This window comes from Balaenoptera borealis, assembly GCF_965194805.1.
Source record: "Balaenoptera borealis genome assembly, chromosome: 5".
NCBI classification, from domain to species: domain Eukaryota; kingdom Metazoa; phylum Chordata; class Mammalia; order Artiodactyla; family Balaenopteridae; genus Balaenoptera; species Balaenoptera borealis.
The window spans coordinates 63648238-63671178 of record NC_138862.1 but is presented as its reverse complement, the minus strand read 5'-3'; positions in this window follow the sequence as shown (position 1 = coordinate 63671178).

Here is a 22941-nt window from a genome sequence, read left to right as displayed (position 1 = left end):
TCCCTGTGAGTAAGATTGAGCAATTCCCAAAGTCTTGTTTATAAATGAGTTAACTAACTGCTTTAATCTATTTTCTGATAGCCCCCAATGATTTCTAGTCAAATACAGCCCTTGGATGAAATCCATAATGTCAATCACTTTAACACATTTAAGCAGAAATCTATATTATTGTGGTTGCTACAAGAATTGTGGTAAGGCCATGACTCTTTCCGAGCACGTAACAAGAAAACAATTCCCTGTCCCCTTGGTGGGATCCTACTCTACTGTTTTCCCCTTTACATTAATCATTTGGTCAGAAGCCAGAGATACACCCTAAAAATTTTATATGATATAAATATTCTGTTCTCTAGAATGAACACTGGATTGCAGACTAGGAAAATTAAGTATATGAAAAGAATAGGCATTTCCATTCTCTCTCAGTGTCTCAGACTATAGTACTTGATACATGTATTTGCTAACTTGTATTGATTGCTTTCAGAGACCATTAAGGGCCAATGATTAGAAGTATGGCCACTAGCCACAGGCCATTTTAGATAAATAATGCTTGACTTGGATTCTAAGACAAGGTTCAAGCCCTGGCTGGGTGATCCTAGGCAAGCCCTCATCTGTGAAATGGGGATGAGAACTCCTCTTCTGCTAACTCAGTGATGAACAGTCATTGTAAATGATGAAAGATGAATTGCTTCTTAAATGTAATATATTGATATCACCTCAGTGATGAAAATGAAGGAAGGAAAACAAGGAAATATGACATCCATACATACCAACTATGAGGAAAGTGAAGGCGTAAGTGCATGTTATTATATGAGTCCAGGTATCTGATCAAATTCTTGATTCAGCCAGATGATATATCTTAGTTTACATTACTAGCTATGATTAATCAGAATTTATGGGTTGTAGTTTATCTTTTCAAAAACCTTATATCCGACATTCAACACAGAAATTTTAGCAAACACAGAAAAGTATTTCAAAATTAAAATTCTCAAAAAGCATCACCCTGATCTAATATTAATATTTTCCTATATTTTCATTCAGTCTTTTTATCATGTGCATATATGCACACATAAATATATATTTATATTTAGTTAATATTTATATCATATTGCTCAGTCTTTATGTACTCTGTATTTTTTATGGGTGAATGTGCACATGCTTTTATGTAAGTTGTAGTCTGAGTTTTATTTCACACTATCAGGAAAATTTTATTTCTAAGAATAGACATTCAATAATATGTCCTATTTCTGTGTTATTCTAATGATTTATTCTTATGAGTCCCATGGCAAAAAAGCTGATACCTTTCTGATACTTGAGAAAACTAATTTACAAATTTGTTTTGGAATTCCTCTATATTTACAAGCACAATATACAAAATGTGACAGATATTTGCACTTACGTCCTTATTGGTAGGAAGTACATTGATAAGGTATAGAATATCTATATGCTGACTTACTGTTGCTGTCACCACCTCAGCTGTGACAGGATTAGTAATAAACAGGACTTCCTAATATACTAAAAGAGTGTGAGGGACATATGTCTTTAATTTCATGGGAGTCGATATTGGAAATATATCTATGGTTTGTGTTGAGTTTCTGCTACTTCCCTAGATTCCCTGGGCCAGAAGAGATCATAAGAGGTAAGGGAGGGTAGGGTTTCAGTTTGCTATATTCTATGACTGATGCATTTGAAATAGCTCCCTGGGAAGAGTCATTTGAAATAAGGGAGGAAGAAAGAAAGAAAAGAAGGAATAAAGGAAAAAAAAAAAAAAAGGAAGAAAGGAAGGAAGGAAGGGAGGGAGGAAGGGAGGGAAAAAAGAGGTAGGGAAGGGAGGAAAGATAGATGATAGATAGATAGATAGATAGAGATATTAGGAGAGGAGACATCCCTGATTTGATAGCCAATGGGAAATAGTTTCTGTACCTGTATCTCTGTCTCTCTATGCCATCTAATTAAAAGTGCTATCTGAATTTAAAAGAGAATCATTACATGGAATAGTTTAATTATTTCCACTTATTTTTTACAATATAGATGGATAATGTGAGATACATGAGAACTTAGGATTTTATAATTCAAAGGAGATGAGCATTTTGAGCAAAGAATGGGCCTGTCAAGCCACTTGAATGGTAATTATCAATCTTAAAACACAGAAACAAAATATAAACCTACATATATATATATATGACCTTAAATGATATATTTAAACCTTAAATGATATATTTATTTTTAAGCTACCTGCAATATAAGCAAAAAGACACATTTTAAACCAATACCTGTGCTCTATTGTAACTGACATTTTAGCTATTCCATCTGACAACTTTCTCTAAATTTTCGGTCATTGAAAATAAACCAATATAAAATCTGATCCCTGAAGCAGCAAGTAAAAGGAATGAGTAATTCATGGTGTAAGACAGCTGGATTTAAATTCAAGTTGATTTTAGCTTAAAAGAACACACACACACACACACCCTGGTTTCTTCATTTAAAAATTGTGTTAAAATACAGACATTCTTAGCTTCTACAGTGAAGAATGAAAATTGACTTACCAGAGAGATAAAATTAGAAAGCAAAGATGAGAGTAAGATTCATCCATCCAACAATAACCAAAATTGAGGTTCCACTATGTACTAAGACAATGATAATGGACCTTGTTTAAGAAAGGCTACTCACTGCAGTCTCCCTCAAAGGATGAGAAAAATCAAAGTATTCTCGTATTGTTCCTGTTGTTCTTTGTCTGAGTTGCTATTTCATTTTCTTTATAGCATTTAACCACAGACTGTGGATAATGATAATGATCATTTGTCTCTAACTTTTTTCTCTCTCACCCACACAAGAATGTAAGCTCCAGAAGGACAGGGACCATTGGCCTGATTATGGTGGGGACCATAAAAGCTCAGGTGAGTGAGTGACTGAAGATAAGGTAGAAGAGCAAAAAATTGTTCAGGGACTACTTCAGGAGTCTATATGAGGTCATGGTTTTCCAAACTATGTAGGCAGCGTTGGGAATAGTGAGATATGGACAGATTCAATGTGATATTATGAAGCTAAAACCAAAATAAATTTTTGATAAATTGGATATGGCACATGAGACAAAGGGAAGAAAAAAGGCTATCTCCAAGTTTTCTAACTTAAGTAACTCAGTAGACTATGATGACTTCTGCTGAGGTGAGAAAGATTTGCAGTGAGGGATTGGTTTGGAAATGGAATCAAGGGTTACATTTTGGACATTTTTTTATATTTATTATGTAGTTACTTTTATTTATTTATTTTTGGCTGTGTTGGGTCTTCGTTTCTGTGTGAGGGCTTTCTCCAGTTGCGGCGAGTGGGGGCCACTCTTCATCGCGGTGCGCGGGCCTCTCACTATTGCGGCCTCTCTTGTTGCAGAGCACAGGCTCCAGACGCGCAGGCTCAGTAGTTGTGGCTCACGGGCCTAGTTGCTCCGCGGCACGTGGGATCCTCCCAGACCAGGGCTCGAACCCGTGTCCCCTGCACCGGCAGGCAGACTCCCAACCACTGCGCCACCAGGGAAGTCCCATTTTGGACATTTTAATTGAATACATCTACAGATCAACCAGTTGAAGGTACCAAAAATGTAGTTAGATGTGCTGGCCTTGACTGCCAAGTCAGACTTGATCTTGCAATTCATTTCCACATATATTATTTAGCACTTACTATGTTTCATAAAAACAATAATTCCTCTCCAGCTCTAAGGAGCTTAAACATTAGAGGGACAAAAGAACATTAGAGGACTAAAGAAAAGTGAAAAGATAAACTAGATGGAATGGGTGTTCTGTGGCCATGGGAAGAGATTATAGAGGGAGTCTTTGGAGGTGAGTACAAGAAATACATGTCTTTTATGAACTAATGGACTACTTTTACAGATTCAGTGTTTAAGGCAAGAGAATTCCTCAACTTCCAGGTGTTTGTGTAGTGTTGGAGAAAAGGAAACAGCACAAAAGGATATTATACTGTGAGGATCTGCCAGCGGAAGGTGCCTGTTCTCATCTAAACATAAAACCTGCCACTGTTCCTCCCTGAGATTCCCTCTAATTCTTCAGCCAAATCAAGCATGCCCTTTCTGGGTTACTTCACATGTTACAGGGAAGGCAGCACCAAGGTCAGATTGTCCTTTACATACAGAGTGGAGGGACAGAGTAGGAGTAAAATTGGTGATCTTTCTGTCCCCCCTTTGATCTCTCTGCTACCAGAGAGCCATCTTGTGTTTATGGATATGCAGACCTAGTGAAGATAGGTAGGTAGGTAAGTTTTAGATAGATGGCCAATCACTCCTCACTTTATTCTCTGTCTTTGAATCAGAGGAGAAAAGTTAATCAAATGACAAGGTAACACATTTTGACTGGACAAAGCTCACTCTCTATTACATGGGGAATAATTAACCTATGAAAATCACTGATGCTGGACAATATTAAGCAGGTAACTAGGAAGACTCTAAAAGGGGGATTGAATATTTATATGAATATAATTAACAAAGGCAGTTTTAGAATCTAGAATAACAGCCTGTACATTCAAAAGACTTGATTTAGCAAATAAGCTGCTTAACTTTCAGAGAAGAGCCAATCCATGTAGCCCACACCCACTGTAGAAACTAAGCATCTTACATATTAAGCCTTATATGCTAAGCAGCCTTTATTAAGAATAACTGGAGGTGGGATATTCTGGCAATAAGAATATTCCTCTTAACCAGTGAATTGAAATTACCATTTATTCACAAATTACCCTCTCAGAATTTTGAAGTTGCTGTCACATAAACATCTATTAGCCTTCTACAGGAAGATGAAGGAAAGACTTGATGAATTTGCAGATTATAAAATTCTAGACAAATAAACATTATTATAATGTGTATTATAATGTGTATAATGTGTTCCTAGTTCTCATCACAAACTAGAATGCTCAGCATCGTGAATAAAACAGTGTCTTTTTTTTCCAGAAAGACAGTTTATGTAGATATCTCTGAAAGAAACTAAAACTGTCACATGGGGATATCATAAAAAGCACAAACACTGACATGAAAAAGAAAAAGACTTAAGGGGTGCAAAATTATTAAAAGCACATTTTTCTTGGAAGATATTTCGCTCTGTGGGGACAGAGCATATAGCGCTACTCATTCTGCCTGACCGTATTTAAGCTGAGCCATTAACGATGCTATTGCCTCATCCAGCTGTTTTAGGACAATTAGCCATGTGACAGCCAGACGGGAGAGTAAGATGGCAACAGCCATTTCAGTGCTGACATATGTCTTTTCTTCGTTCCAAAAAAGGCCGAGTGAAGAACACGGGTAGAATATATTAAGTTACCTCTCCTTTTAGAGTGGTTCGTTAGTTTGGCTGGAATCTTGAATCCTCTTCCATCATAGACAAGAGTGTGACAGGCCTTGACTGCTTTAATATTGTTTAACGATTGATTAATTGAGTATCCCAGGTAATTTGAATTTAAATGTAGCAAAAGTAATGATCCTTAATTTTAAAAGTTCTTGATGAATCACCAACTCCCATTAGCTTGAAAATGAGGGTTCAAGGTAACAGTATTTTGAAAACTGCTAAATAAATATTGTTTTGCAGTGTTACCCCCACCAAAACCTAAAGGAAATTTATCAATCAAATGGTATTCATTTTACTTTAAAATATCACACAAGCGAATATGTATTTTTGTCTTAGTTTCTTTTTGGTAAAGGTTCAAATACCAGCACCCCGAAGAGCAAGAATGCAGTGGGTTCCTTCTTCTGTGCCATGACCCCAGCTGGTGTTCCTCCAGACTGGTCCTGTATTGTGATTCCTTACCCTGGGAGTTTTAGGATTCTTAGCAAGGTTACCGAAGCAAAAGCTCTTTTTAAGTTTCTGCTCTAGCCGCACGTGCACTTTATAGTGGATTTGGAGAGACAGCAGCCCATCTCACCAGACATCGACAAGGCAGTAAATAAATTTTCCTCTCTGGACCTCTGCCAAAAGCAGTCATCATTCTGCAGTCCCTGCAGTCCTGGCCAAGGAGAGGCACACGGAGCATTAGTCTCAGTCTCCAGATTACTGTACAAGGAGGGCGAAGAAAGTTGAATAAGGAGAGAAGGTAGTAACCTTGAGCCTGGAGAGTCATCCCTGCCTGAAGGGTGTAGGAGGGTAAAAAAAGTTAAGACAGGATTCTCTGCCTTCAGGATCTGGTTCAAAGACTGTGCATTTCAGTATCTTCAGAACATTACCTCACAACCCCTTTGGATTGTATGCTTTTCAGCCTTTTTAAGACTACACATCTTATGATTTGTCCTTCTTGTATGTTTCAGGTTAATGTGCTTTTTCAATCTCACTGGTAATTCCACGTCTCACACGGTTTCTCAAGCCTTCTGTGAAGGTCTGATTTCCCCTTCAAGCCAGGGTTTCTAATTCTTCCCCGCATTTGTTTTGTCCCTGTGTCTTTCCCTCATTATGTGAAGAATCCAGTCTTGCTTTCTGAATCTGGGAAGAGTAGGCTTATAAAACATTTGGTCTCAGTGTGTAAAGTGAATGGCATTTTTATCCTCTACTCAAAGCAGCTTCAGTGATCCTGCAGTATATGATGTGGCTGTAGCACTCCTATTACATGGAGACATTTATGTCACTGATGGCCTCATCAGGCACAGAAAAGTCAAAATCCTCTGCTCTGGATGTTGCCTTGTAGGCCATGGGTGAAGGGCTTCTCTCACCTCCACTGGAACCAGGTTTTATAGAAGATGGATATGGATCATCAAATGAGATTTTTACAGTACAGTAAAGTGTAAATCTAATTGCAGCCAAAGCCGAAGAATTGGAGCAGAGAGGCAGTTTCAAGCAAGAAATAAAATAGCCAACGTGGGTATATTCATGTGAAGTACTAACCGTGAGATTAGGATTAGGAGCCTCAGGGCATCACAATTGTACAGAAACACTCAGGTGATGCCCAAGGGCATTTAATTATATTATTCTAATTTGTATTATTAATGATAATATTAAAGCACAGGCAGGCAGTTTGGTAGAAAATTTAGAAAAATCAAAGACGGCATAAATATTCATTTTTTTCCATCTCATCATTTTGCAAAAACACATAGAGATAGCCATTCACTCAGACACAGGCCCACATCCCAATCTTCATTAAACACAGAGAGAGCAACATGCCCTCAGGAAGAGTGCTCAGTGGATATTTGCATTTTGGCATCACCTGTCTCTTCCTTGCAGAGCAGTTATTCTGCCAAGCTGAGAATACTGCCCCTGATGTTTGGTGTCTCTTAAAATCAAGCCTATCTGTGTAAGCCCAGGGAAGGAGCCAAGGCGAAGGGTACACCTGTTTTTTGCTATCGTTCCTCAGTCCTCAAGGAGAATCTTGATACAGACTAGACTGAATGCATTTTGAATAAATGCATTAATGAGCTGTAAAATCCTTTGTTGGAAGAACTTTTTTTCTTACAAATTTGCATAGCTCTCAGATGGATAAATGCCAGCTTGGGGTAGTATCCAAAAGTAGAGCTCAGACTTCCTGCTCTTCCTTTCAACCAGAATGATTCAGTTAGACCAGTGGTCGTTTAACCAAAAGTCCAGAGAAACACCAAGTCAAAATAGTTTATTTTCTGAGATGAGTGATTGTCAGTAATATATTTTTTTTAATTTTATATATTTATTTATTTATTTTTATATTTATTTTTGGCTGTGTTGGGTCTTAGTTTCTGTGCGAGGGCTTTCTCGAGTTGCGGCAAGCGGGGGCCACTCTTCATCGCTGTGCGCGGGCCTCTCACTGCCGCGGCCTCTCTTGTTGCGGAGCACAGGCTCCAGACGCGCAGGCTCAGTAGTTGTGGCTCACGGGCCCAGCTGCTCTGCGGCATGTGGGATCTTCCCAGACCAGGGCTCGAACCCGTGTCCCCTGCATTAGCAGGCAGACTCTCAACCACTGCGCCACCAGGGAAGCCCGTCAGTAATATTTTTAAATAGTAAGTTTTTGAATAGGAAGTTTGAAGTTAAAACACACATATCATACCCTTTGCTAAAAGAGGCTATTTCTTACAAAATTGGAGCAAGGGAAGAAAAGGAGAGGGGTATCAGCCTGCAGAAGGGAGGCGGAAAGAGTCTGAATCTCACTGGTTGGTTTTCATCATAGGACTGCTTCATAGTAACACAGCTGAAAAACAATCTCAGCTTAATTTGAAGATAAGATATTGAATGTTTTCTAATAATCTAAGTAAGAACTAAATATTTACATTAAAAAAAAACCTCACTACAAAGTATGATGAAAATTAAATTTGCTATAGCAATTCAGCTCATTCTTGGTTTGTGCCTGGAACATTTTTTGAGGTGACAAAGAGAGATGTAAAGGAGGAATTTTAAAGAGTTAAGACAAGAGTGAACAAGAAAGAGTAACACTGAAAAGAAAAATAGGGTAAGGAATAAGAGCAAATTAGAGGGACAATGAATTCTTACTGCTTAAAAGGGAAAGCCTGAAAAGATATGAAAGGAATAATGTGAAAGATATAAAGACTAGTTTTGTTACAGAAACTCAAAGAGAGATGAAGACGGATGTGTAAAAAAGAATGAGCAAATTAATATATGTGGTCAGATAAAAGGTGAAAAAAATAACAACAAAATAACTTTGCTTACTATGGACCAAGTACTACTGGTCTAAGCTCTTGACATACACTTATTCATTTAATACTCAAAACAAGCGTATTCTAGTGGTATAGGTCCCGTGATCATCTCGATTTTACGGGTGAGGAAACCGAGGCGAATGCAGTTAACCAACTTGCCAAGGTCACAAGTTGGAGGGGAAGTTGGGTTGCATCCAGAGTCTGATTTCAGAGCACGTTGTGTGGGGTACTCTGCCACACTGCATTTACAATATACACAAGAAGGGGACCCAGGGAAAACGACAGAAAGGGCACAAACGAGGACGTTACGTTGCTCCATGTTTGGTTCCAGTGGAAAAATGTTTTTAGGCCTGAAATGTGTCCATCAGCCCTCAGTAGCCCTGCAGCAGAGAGCGGAGGCCGGGTCTGTTATGGCAGGGAGGGAAATGGATAAATAATTGATCAGGCACAGCGCACTCTGTGTGTGCAGATCTATAGGGAGGAGAGCGGTCTAAGAGGCAGAGCCAGATGGCGAGCTGTAATGTGCCCATATTAATAGATGTCTTCATTAGATGACATATTCACAGGAGTCCAGGGTGAGTGCCTTTCAGACATTGCCAGGGATAGACAAGGTCTGGAGATGAAGGTGACACTTACCTAGGAGGCAGTGGAAGCAGCAGTTTGGTTGCAAAGGAGGTCAAGTTTTAGAAGCTTCCTCCTTTGCAGTAAGAGAAATAATATGTGTTTCAAAAACAATCACTACTCTCTTTTCGAGTTCATCCCCAAAATGTGAAATAACAAAGCTGTCCTGTCCACCCTACTTCCACTCTGCATCCCTGATACAGATATCTTTCTTCACTGCACTTCTGGGAACACTGCTTTCCATTTTCTCTCCCAGTTAGAAATTCTCCCCCTCCGCCCTCAAGTTGCTTTCCATTAAATGCCCTTACCAGGCCTCTTGCTGGACATTTACTCCCTGGCCACAACTTCTCACACTTTCTTTGCTAATTTTATTGCACTGGGTCACAATTGCCAGTAGACTGGTCCTATATTAGTGGACAGTTGATGGTCGACTCAGGACTGTTAAGCAAATATTGAGGCTGAAACTTTCATTTTATATGTGAATTAATATGTGACATGAAGCTTAAATACCCTTGAAATGTTGGCTGAGCAGATGTTGAATGTTTCAAGGACTTTGGGTGTCTGTATTTTTATATATGCAGAGACACATACACGCATATTACCCCTCCAGAGATTAAATAGTTTGACATAATTGGAATTCTGTGTAGGCCAAACCAGAGAAACGTTTTAGTAGATTGATATTTGATTTGTACAGCTATCATCAGTGACAAATAATGATGCACTCAATTACTGCTCTAGATTACCCTCCCCTGGGGAAAAAAAAAAAGTCACCATTTGGAGCACCATGCCAAACTTTCAGAATGTTGGTAAGAGCATATCATTTATTCAACACCCTAAAACTAGAGAATCTAGTGCTGGTATTGGGTGTCACAGAATTTAGAAAATTAAGTCAAGGAGCTTAAGCTACAGAAGAAAATGGGATGTATCACAGAAGCTAAATGAAAGACTCTTCGGATTGGCAGCCTAAATCAAAGTCTTCACCATCAGGAGGGCTATTTCCATCACGGGGCAAGTATAAAAATACTTTGGCTCTTATCTAAGCCTCAGTTAGTTTCCCTGTGTCCAGATTGCCAACATATTTGGAGCTGTACATTCAGAGGCAGTGAGGAGGTGAGCAGGATCTGCACAGAGGTTCTTTAAAGTGAGAAGGATTGGTTTTGGATTCAGGATCAGGTTTGGGCCATGACAGGGACAGTACTTCCCCGGGCACTGTCCTAATGGCAGGGTCAGCGTCCTCTCAGGGTAGAGCTGAAAGGCATTCCGCAGCAGAGGCAAGCCTAATTTCATCCAACCAATGTTTTAAATGGATGTGAGATTTTGCTTGATTTCTTCTAATTATTCAGGACATAGTTTGGTAAAATCCTTTGTCTTGCTGATAATAGGGCTCAAAATTCCCAAGCAGGTTTGACCTAAATAGAAGCAGCTGGGAGGAGATTTGTGTCTATATTTTGTACCTCGTTCAGCCCAAGTATTCAGTGAATCTCAAGGTACTATTTTAATTTTATTTGCAGAATGGTTTATAAAATAGATCTAGATAACTTTTGCAGCCATCAGTAATTTTCTAAATTAGGGATGACTCTTGACTACACTGAAAACTTTCATTTCTAAATAATTGTTCTCCAACATCTGCAAATTGCATTTCTCCCCTCAGTTTTAGCTTTTGAGCCTCCTAAACTATTTACACACAACCTGTATAAATTACTGTCAGGCTCTGCTACTCCTCTATTCCCCTTGAGGCTGTTCATTTTCACTTTTGGATTAAGATACATTTCTATTCCAGTTCTGGCCTCAAAAAAAGAATTATAAAAAAAAGACTTTGAGACCTTGGTTGGCAAATACCAAGCCTCAGTCTTTCTACAAATATTTTGTGCCTATTTCCGATCCCTTGTCCAGAGCATGCACTCTATTTTCTCCACTTGCTGGATGGAAGACTTGGTGGTCAGGAGAGGAGGAAAACATAGAAGTTGAGAGTGATGATTTTAGAGTCAAAAGTGCCTGGGTTACAATCCCAGCTCTGCCATTTTCTAGCTCTATGACTGAACTAACTTCTGTGAACCTGTTTCCTTATCTGTAAAGTGGGATTAATAATATCACCTCCTCTTATAGTCATTGTGAGGATTAAATAATGCATGCAAAAACTTAATAACTTGCCTGACACACAGAGAGAATTCATAAATAATGCTTGTACTTAGTATTACCATTGTTCCCATACCTTTGTTCTCTGTTACATGAACCCTATACGCCAACGTTCATTGAACAAATGTTTCTTGAATACCTACTAATGTGATGATCCCACGGCAAACTGGACTTGGCTCCTTCTTGGCTGGATAGATTCTTCATTTTCAATAGTTTAAAAGTAATGTCCATATTTTTGGTTTTCTTTTCATAAAACTCTGTGTAAAATTATTTTCCTCTCGTTCCTAAAAGGTTTTAGAGGAGACCTCGACAAATGTCTGGGCAACCTACTTAGAAATGTATTCTGAGGTGCTCTTTGTCAAGGTCTCCGTCTTGGTATTTTATGAAAGAACGAGATATTTAGACTAGAAGGTGATTTCTCTCCTGTTTATTAAAATCAAAAGAGAGTCAAAGAAGGGGTGAATCGCTGGATGCTAATGCACCTTTAACTCACAGCAATGAACATAGCTCTGTAATTATGTTAAGTGAATAAAAAATGATTTCTGTAAACATACTAATTGGCTAAAATTTTGAGGTCAAAGCAAATTCTCTAAGAAATTGTTGAACTATGAAATTGTCAGGCAAATATTTTAGTAGCATGTGAAAAATTCATCTCTGGTAAATATTTTATCAATATTTTATAGTTTGAGTGTGACAATATTATATACAAATATTTACCTCTCAAAATATCTGACAGGTAAATATTAACATGCTTGAATATCTGTAAGTAGAACTGATCAAAAAACAAAACAAGATAGAATAAAAAACAGAAGCAACAGCTTCTTAAAATATCAACATGTCAAATATGCAAAGAAGTTAACCACGGTAAGAGGAACAAACTACTGTTTATAAAAATAAATAAACTGCAAGGATATATTGTATAGCACAGGGAACCTAGCCAATACTTTATAATAACTTTAAGCGGAGTATAATCTATAAAAACATTGAATCACTATGTTGTACACCTGAAACTAACATAATAATGTAAATAAACTACACTTAAATTAAAAAAAAAAAAAAGAATTGCTGTTAGGGATGATAACAAAATTCTGAAAATGGATAGTGGTGATGGTTGCACAACACTGAGAATGTACTTAATGCCACTGAACTGTACACTTTAAAAAATGGCTATTAGTAAATTTTATGTTATGTGTATTTTACCACAATAAAAATACGGGGCAGCAAAACAAATACATTATCATGGGAAATGGGACAATAAGGAAACCCATCTAATAAGCCATTTGGAGACCTGGGGAGTGCTTAAATTAAAACATGGCAAGTAGGAAAAGCAAGCTATAGTAATAAATCCAGGAGACCAGAGAATAAGAAGCACAATACCAATTATTCATGTCTGGTGAATAAATACGTAGTAGTTGACTTTATGATAAAGAAAGGGGGAAATAAGGCCAAGTATAAACTTCTTTTGGATGTGATAAAAATATGAATGACAAAAGACAACAATTTTATCAGACTGGTCTAAGCATGCTGGATAATTTCTTTGGGAAAGAAGTTCTTGTAGCAATAGAAACAAAATATTATACCTCTCATTTTAGAATTAAATATGCTATGTCACAAGGTTTCTGATTTTTAAATTAATTCACTTTCATTTAAATATTAAGATGGAATTAGAAGGCAATTCAGACAAAATGGACACAGTTTGAAAGAAAGAGGGCCCGGCAGTGCAACATGGGGTTAGTTGGTAGCGTCGTTATGATGATTTATCTGCCAGTGATTTATGTGATGCAGGACAAGCAATGCAAGACAGCCCATCCCTGATTTAGAGGTTTTCAATCTATGTTAGAGAAAAACAACTGCAGCATAAAATTTATCAGCTGATAAGATGTCGACTCTGAAATGCAAAGCTCATTGGCATTTATGCCTCTGGGTTTCAGGGGGAGAAGTAAAAAACTGGTGCAGAAGAGAAACCATGGGGCAACAGGGTCAAAAAGGCATAATGGTGAGACAGAGGAGGTCAGATAAGTTGCAGGAAGAATTGGGAATGGTGCAATGGCTTCTCACACCAGAGCAGCACCTCTCTACCTCTCCTTCACTGGTTTTCCTGGTTCTGGTGAGAATATGTTGGAAAATACACCCTCAGTCAACAAGGTGACTGATTTCCTGAAAGCAGTCATACAAAGTTTGCTTGCCATGGTGAATGATAGATACACATTAATAAACTTTACTAGAATGACAGTGAAAGAAGGTTTGCTTACCTTTCAGAGGTGCCACTCCGATGTTAGCAAATCAACCTGAAATAATCACCAAAAAGAGTCAGCCCAGCACAGAATAGATGATATTTATGGAGCATTTGATGTGGGCCAGACACTGAGGGGAGAGCTCTACCACACCTTTAATCTTGGCAACAAGCTCTGACAGAAACGCCATTATTGATGCCACTTTGCACATGAAAAAACTGAGGCATAGAGAGGTTGGGTGATTCATTCTTTTGTGCTGTATTTAAATCCTGGTGGTTTTAGGGCAAAGACAAGACTCAGACAAATCATGCTCTAGTGTAAAGATGTGCCAGGACCTGGATGAGAATACAAGTTCTTCTCTCTTATAATATTTTTCTTTTTTTCCTATCAAATTTGTCTTTCCTGACTGAAACTGTTCTTATTCAATGAGAGTAACATTAAATTTAAATGCAAACAAACAAAGCAAAAATTTAAACGGGGCAAACTGAAACAAGCAAAGAGATCAGTGATAGGGATTGCATACAATGGCAGTCAAGATTCCTGGAAGAAGATTCTGGTTCTCCAGGGCTTTCTGGAAGCCAAGCTGTTTACCAATAATGCCCAGGGCATAGGCCAGCCTGGGGGCTGTGCTCCCACCTCGCAAGGCTGACCCACGGTATAGGCTATACCACTTACACCTGATAAAATGCTCCTCATCCTTGTCCTTGGGACCCCATTCCTTTTTTTCAGTCATAGAGGCAAAGAAACATTAACTGCATCATTCAGAGACATTGATTAAGCCAGTCTGGAAACAAGACAGATAGAAACATATGGTGTGTTTAGGGTATGAGTAAACCAAAGGAAGACTTGTGCTCAAAATGCCCACGAAAGAATTAAGTGACATTCAAATTATGTTTGTGTGCTTGTCTCTCCTATAGAATTTACTTTTTCTCCATTGCTATACTCTCCATTGTCATTAATACACTGAATGACATTGGAGGAATTTGACAGATATTTATTGAATTAAACTGAAAAGGGTCAAAGAAAAAATTGTGTACTTAGCAAAAGACTTAAGCAAGGGAGATACTAAGAAATAGCTGTAAAAAGCCCCCGGAGAATTTTCTGGGGTGGATGCATACAGGTGTACAGGAAAATCATGAAGAGCCTAGGTAATTACATAAGAAAACCCCCAAGATTTGAAATTTAAGGGGATAAATTGGGAATGTTTATGAGAAACATTAAAAAGCGTACTCTCTTAAGAATCTGAACTGATGAGGATATATCCCAGAGATGCTGGGGGGGACATCTGGAGATACAAAGCTGAAAAAGGGAAAAGACTACACATTTTTAGTGTGATGTGGCACCCAAAAGGCTAATATTATTTTTGGATGCATTCTATTTAGAGCATTTCATCATGGAATAGAGGGTGACAGTTCCACTCCCAATGACATTCATGAGACCTATTCTAGAATGTCCCATTCCATTTGGTTTGTCTGACTACCAAAAATAAGTAGACAGGTTGGAAGGAATCCAAAGAAGAGTTTCACAATTGATAAGGGGAAAGAGGCTGACATATGGGAAAAGTTTGGAAGAATTATGTCTATACAGCTTGGCTAAGGAAGGTATGCGTGTACGTGTTTGAAAACCATAAACACTTACTGGAGGAAGAAATAATTTACTCTGATAAAAAGGATACAGGTAGAACTGTACAGTGAAGTGGGTTTTGCAAAGAGAATCTAGCTTACATATTGGGTGGAAATTGGGTGGTGGTTAATGACGTCTATTCTGTGGATACGGCAATTTGGAGGTGACATTGATTTGGAAGTGGTGGGTGACCTGCAGTGAAATGCTGAAACACGTCTTTCAAACACATTCAAGAGAGTGATGGGGGAGGCAAGGCAAGAGGTGAAAAGACTGGATGTCAAGTTAGATACTTTCCATCGCAAATCGCTCACATTCCACACTGTAGTTGCTTGTACCATGAGCATGTATTACATTTAATTCAACTTTAAGCAGCTTTAATCCCAGATGTATTAAAATACCTTGCCTTTCCCCTCTTTTGAATACCTTTTGGGGAAAACTAAGGTGGTTATAAAACTGTTTACCACACAGATATTCATAAATACCATGTAAAAATGCTCACCATTGTTAATATGGTTGTGAAAATAACTCAAATATCTAATACATTCCAAAAAATATTGGCAGAGAAGTTATTAATATTGAGACATTAGGATAAAATGTGTAGTAAATTCATGGACAGGTGTTGTATAGATACTTTGCAGAGAACCTTTGTATGTATTTCTTCATTATGAACTCGGAGCACCCTATTTCTTTTGTTAGATTGTCCTTTTCAGCGGCTTATATTGGGCCACCGTCTCACAATATCGAGACCTCTAAGAGAAGTAAATTCAAATTCAACATGGTGAGGCAAATGGCCTACAGGTGTAGGTAAAGGAAGAAATAAAAAGGTGAACAAAATAGCAGGAAAGTAAGAGAGTCAGGCCTTGGTTTGTGTGATGAAGTCCACAGTCACTGTTACCTGTGAAGGACAGCAGTACTCTTACGTTCCTTTATACACCTATTTTTGACAGTCGTACAACCATATAGAAATAATAATATCTTGTGTTCTAGAAAAGCTCCTTTGTATCTTTCTTTAAACTATCCAATTCAAAAAACAAAAAAAAAACCCTCTTAATCTTATCAGAGAACTGACAGTTGGATTAAAAATGTTTCATTGCTTTGTTTCCTCTTCTGGGCATATAATCAAATTGCCATCTTTTTCCATATTTTTTTATTGCCCTTTGATGAAATATACTGTCTGTGTATATTAATATTACTAACCTCCACAGGAAAATTAAGAAGCCAAAACAGGAATAGGGTTCCACCAACAAAGCCTCAAAGTGGTCAAACTGATTTAAAAAGGGATGTGAGTTTTGTTGTAGGTCCCTATGGAAATTAGAATGGCCTAGGGGAAGAAAAAAAAAAAAACAACTCAGGGAAACTCTGAATTCACCAGCTGTGATCCTAATTTGAATTTCTGGTAAAGGTACATATATGTATTATATATTAAAATTTTAATAATCCTGGAGGGATTCTGGGCTTATATTAGTTATGTCCACCTCTGTTCAATTATCTATTCATCCATTTATAAATTTCTCTTGTATACTCAGCACCAACTCAAGGGCTGTCAGAATACCGCAAGGTAGACTTGTTCTCTGTCCTTCATTAATTACAATATATTCGGGGAAAAAAAGTTAGAACAATAGAGAAGAAATTCAGGGGTATTATACTGCAGCAGAAGTTGCTAATGAAAGATGCAGTATTAAGAAGCATTCCAGTTTCTTGCTGAAAGTCTCCAGGAAAAAAATTACTTATTGCCGTGATAAAAAGTGGGAAACCGAGAATAAAGACATGATGGTGACAAACACATGGAGAAACGTAAGAGTCAGTGCTGGTCAGAGATAATGTAACTGAAACTGGAGGTCCGGCTGTTCACCCCTCAAAAGCCAATACAGAGGCAAGGTTGGTGGAAAGGACAATTTGCTGTATTTGGGTGGTGGCAATGGGGTGGGCGGGCTCGGGGAGGGTGGACTCCTGTCCAAAGGCTGGCTCCCCCCTCTCCCCACCCCAGACAAACAGGGGGCAAGAGCTTTTTTTTTTTTTTTTTTTTTTTTTTAAAGTATTTATTTATTTTTTATGGCTGTGTTGGGTCTTCGTTTCTGTGCAAGGGCTTTCTCTAGTTGTGGCAAGTGGGGGCCACTCCTCATCGCGGTGCGCGGGCCTCTCACTATCGCGGCCTCTCTTGTTGCGGAGCACAGGCTCCAGACGCACAGGCTCAGTAATTGTGGCTCACGGGCCCAGTTGCTCCGCGGCATGTGGGATCCTCCCAGACCAGGGCTCGAACCCGTGTCCCCTGCATTGGCAGGCAGACTCTCAACAACTGCGCCACCAGGGAAGCCCCCCAAGAGCTTTTATAGACAGAGGGAGGGGGCCACATGCAGAAACAGCACAGTCAGCTTGGACAGTCATCTTGAAACTGGTCATGCAGTGGTCTGATCAGCGTCATCTTTTTTTTTTTAATTTTTATTTATTTATTTTATTTTTGGCTGTGTTGGGTCTTCGTTTCTGTGTGAGGGCTTTCTCTAGTTGCAGCGAGCGGGGGCCACTCTTCATCACTGTGTGCGGGCCTCTCACTGTCGCGGCCTCTCTTGTTGCGGAGCACAGGCTCCAGACGTACAGGCTCAGTAGTTGTGGCGCACGGACCTAGTTGCTCCGCGGCATGTGGGATCTCCCCAGACCAGGGCTCGAACCCGTGGCCCCTGCATTGGCAGGCGGATTCTTAACCACTGCGCCACCAGGGAAGCCCTGATCAGCATCATCTTGATTGTTTTAAGTATAGTTAATCTTCAGTTCCAGGGTTGGTTTGTTCCCATATCCTTGAGGCCAATTCTTGGAATTGTGTCATGGCTATAGTCTGGTCATCATGTAGCTAACTTCTCCTACCTGGTGGGGGTTTCAGTACCTGTAGGACAGCTCAGGGACTTCCCTGGTGGCACAGTGGTTAAGAATCCACCTGCCAATGCAGGGGACATGGGTTCGAGCCCTGGTCCGGGAAGATCCCATGTGCCACGGAGCAACTAAGCCCGTGCGCCACAACTACTGAAGCCCGGGTGCCACAACTACTGAAGCCGGGTGTCTGGAGCCCGTGCTCCGCACCAAGAGAAGCCACCGCAGTGAGAAGCATGCACACCACAACGAAGAGTAGCCCCCACTCGCTGCAACTAGAGAAAGCCCATGCGCAGCAACGAAGACCCAATGCAGCCAGAAATAAATTAATTAATTAATTAATTAATTTAAAAAAAAAGACGTCTCGAAGGATATGGCTCAGAATGTTATCTATAGCTCTTGAGAAGGAACTAAAGGTCACTGACTTTGCTTAGTGACTTAACTATTATTGTTTTGTCCTGTTTGACTGCTTTTCTTTGCTTCTGCATTTTCTAACTTCTCTGATTAAACTTATTCTTTGGCTAAAGTTTTTCCACAGGCAAAAGGCAGGCAGAGGACACAGCGGGGAAGGACCATAGGGTCCTGCTCTGTTTCAATAAGGGCCATCTTAAGGAGGGAACAATAGTGTATCTTTGAGCTTATATGGCAGAACTTCATTATGATGTGTTCTTCACTAAATAGCTCTTGTATCTTTCTTGACAGCAAATATTCTCGTCAACTCCCATTTCATACTTACCACCCATAGCTTGTTAGTGGAGAAAAATTTACTGCTTAAAAAATGATTCCCACTATAATAAAAGACAATCTGCACACCCAAAGCTCGAAATCCTCCAAATAGAGATGTCAGAAGCATTTGGTGGATTGGATAGGGTGCTATAATCTTATTTTAATTCTTACTCTAACCCTCAAGGATAGAGCCTCCCTCTCGATGTCAATAGCACTAAACTCCCTTCCACATTGATTTAGGTACCCACTTGTCTGGTATTACAATTAAAATGATGTTTTAGATTTTCTCAATTGGATTGAAAGTTTGGAGGACTGGAATAGGTCTGACATAAAGCTAAATACACAGTAGATACTAAAATCGTATGTTGAATATAGTGGATTTATAGGATTGTGCTTTGTTTCCTTTTTTCCACTTTTTTTTTTCCTTTGGAGGGGGTGAAATTCTCACCTCTAGAAGTAATATGGGTAGGGTGGGCTTCATCCATTTCACACATGCCTAGTTGATTCAACCATGTGTTTAATGATCTGCTTCATTTAAGGTTTTCCTAAGATGCCTTTGACTTTGCCTATTAAAGCTAGTCTGTGGAAGCGGAGATGAGGTGTCTTATTTCCTTTTTAGAATGTAATAGAGAGTGTTTGCTAGCACACTGTTTTGCATACAAGGGGTGCCCAACAAATGGCAGGAATGATGATAATGATCTCTTCCCATCTCAGGAAAAAAAAATCAAAGAAAGTAAGTGTTAGTTGATTATGCTATCTTTAATGCTTTTATAGATTTTCCTCCTTTCAATCCCTCTGTCATCTTCCGATGTGTTGTTTAGATATACCCTTTGAAGCAGCTTGTTCACGGACATATGTGAAATTACCTTGTGCCTTCAGTATTGTTATGATAAATACTTCATTCTTCTCTAGCTTCGAATTCCTTTTGGTATATAAAGGCTTTTCCTTTTCCTGAATCATAATACTGTTATCGATTCAACAAACTTTTGTATATCCTCTTCTTCATCTCTTCATCTAGGGGTAATGAAACCTGGCTTTTATCTCAGCCACCAGGAGCCCCAGTGACCCTCAATCAGCTTTTTTATAATATAATGTTCATCAGATTTAAAATAGGTTTTCCTCTTTCTTTCCCTACAAACATTCCTTTGGCCACACCTCCCAGAGATGAGGTTAAAATCTTCCTGCCCCTCCCAAGAAACAGTATTACTCTGCACTGTGCTATAATGAGACTATGGTGTGTCTCCTGGGCACTCAGAAAATACAACCACGCAGGGATGTGAAGGGCATAGAAAACACTGATCACGCTGATCCCTTGTTTTATTAACACGTATCATTTCTGGACAATAGCATTCCAGCACCTGCTCCTGTTCGCAGTGGGGGAGGGGCAACTGATGTTCCACAGTCATACTTAGAAAAGCTAAACAGTCATCAAAAGCAGCTCCAGATCTACAGCTACAACCTCAGGGATAAATGTGTTGCATTTGCCCACTGCGATATAGCGTCAGGTCTCCTCTAATTTCAGTAGTCTTGAACTCAAAGAATTTATGTCAGTGAACCATGTGAAGACTTGAATATTTATTACGAACTAGGGGCAACCCCAAAATACACTCTTTTACATCTAGGAATGTATCAATATAAGAAAATAAATTTGAAAAAAGAGAAATAAAATATTTATGTACTTGAAGAAAAGTAATATAATTTTAGTGACATTGTTGCTATTCTGCTTTTCACCTCACGCCTTGACTGACAGATAAAACAGTCTTGTGTCAATTTGAAGTGGCTTCTCATCTCTGAAATTTTCCCTTTGTGATGAAATCTCTGGCAGGTCCCTTCAGCTGCCTCAGTGGGAAAGAAGCAAGCAAGATTACAGAGACACAGGAATACCTCCTCTTCCTTCAGCCCTTCACTTTGGTTGTTTTTCTTTTATTTTCTTTGTTCTCTGTGTGTGTGTGTGTGTGTGTGTGTGTGTGTGTGTTTTCTTGACTGCTAAGGTATATTCAGTTTCTAAAAAGTAGTTAAAATGAGCCCATTACACAAATATGTTTATATAAAGGAGAGAATCCTTGAAAGAGGGTTAGACACTGAGGAAATATTTTTCTTTAGCACAAAAGATGCCCTTGTTATAAATGGAACTTACTTTGACTATTTGTGTTTATTTTTATAACCATAAAATGTTTTCCTAGAACATAAGGTTCTGAACAGAATGTTAAGTTGTTATTCTGAATGTTACTTGGCCAAATGGTGTCTTAGAAATTTCTGCGTAGGAAGCACTTATAGTGATAACATCATAAAGGAGAAGAAAATGAGATTCTAAGGGACTAGCCTTGAAGGTGAAATGTGCATGAGACATACATCGTTTTTACTGAGATTCCGTTTTTAGAGGGATGGTTTTGATATAGGTCTGATAGAGAATCAAAATAGAATCACTGGATAAATTGGAAGATTGGGATTGTTATATACACACTACTGTATATAAAATAGATAACTAATAAGACCTACTGTATAGCACAGGGAACTCTACTCAATACTCTGTAACGGCCTATATGGGAAAAGAATCTAAAAAAGAGTGGATATATGTATAACTGATTTACTTTGCTGTACACCTGAAACTAACACAACATTGTAAATCAACTATACTCCAATAAAAATTAAAAAAAAAAAAGTCACCAGAAGGAGCTTAGCTTTCCCAGATCCCTTTCAACAGGTTGCATGTATTTTGAAAATTTACCAAGGACCAGGCAACACTGACCTCTTAGGGTATGAAATTTCTGTCCAACTAACATTTAGGGCAAGTTTGCTACTTTTCGATTAAGAATTTGGCATAGATTAAGGAATCATTGGAAGCTAAATGGTTTTATTATAACTACCTGGATAGAAATAAATGAAAAAAAAACAAACAAACCTAGTTCTCTTGAACTGATTCAGCAGGCTCTACACACCACTTTATAGATGCCCAAAACAGCATTTTGAGGCCCAGCTGCATAGCTCTTTGTAACCGTGGCTTCAAAAGTATAGTCTTTTAAACGTACCAAACTCCTTTTCTCACTAGGGAAAAAAAACTGTGGGTCTTCTCTAGAATGTCATTAACAGGTACTGGCAAATAACAGAGTGCCAGTACAAACTCCACCTTGTGAACTTAATTCAACTTTGGGAAACTCAATGCACTTTTTTTTTTATTCCTTTATCATCATTGCAACACACACAGCTCACATTTTCCTCCTGAGAAGTGCCTGCCAGGCTCATTTGCTTGTCCTGCTATATACTGCTTTTCTGATCCCTAACATAAGAACTACTTAATGTACATAATAAAACTACAGCATCTCCCTGACTTTATCTCATTAATCTTCTTAAGTAAACAAAACCAATTTTCCTTCTTGCTTCACCTTTATCCTTCAATTAAGAGCTTTATTTTCTTACCTTCGGCTCTTTTCCCTCAGTTCAACTCCAGTTGAGCCAACTGTCACTCCTTATCCCCAGCGCTTTCTTTGTGTTACTGCCATCAGTTGTATAGTTGAAGAACTGAGTTCTTACCTTTTTACTGACAAAGAGAAGGCCAGGGTCTTGTTTTTAATTTAACAGAGGTTGGCATTAGAAACATGTCATGCGTGCCATGCTAGATTAACATTGATCCGTATTAAAAATAACATAACTTAATTCTGCAGTTGTAATAATAATAATATTGTTATTATATAGTTATATAATAATTAATATAATTAATAAATAGTTAATAATATAATTAATTAGTATATATTTAGATATTCATAGTAAAGAAAAATGACAATTTGTGTAATATTCTATGAAATATACAAGTGTAGCATTCAGTCACAACTCCCAGTTTGTTTTTATACCTTTTCAAGTCAATTTTTTCAATTAACACAATTGCATTTTGGGTGGGTTTGGTTTATTCACAAAATTACACATTATCTATATGAGAATTGTTAGTCTTGTTGCTATTTGCTGAGTTCCTATATCCATCTTCAGTTATTCCTCCCCTATAATAGTATATAAGTTTGTTTTTTTTTTGTTGTTTTGTTTTGGGTTTTTTTTACATTTTTTCACTTAAATGACAACATTGTTGGTTGTAATTCAGAACTCAGTGGCTTGGCTCCATTTTGCCTTGATACCTGTATAAATTTCAGTACTCAATCT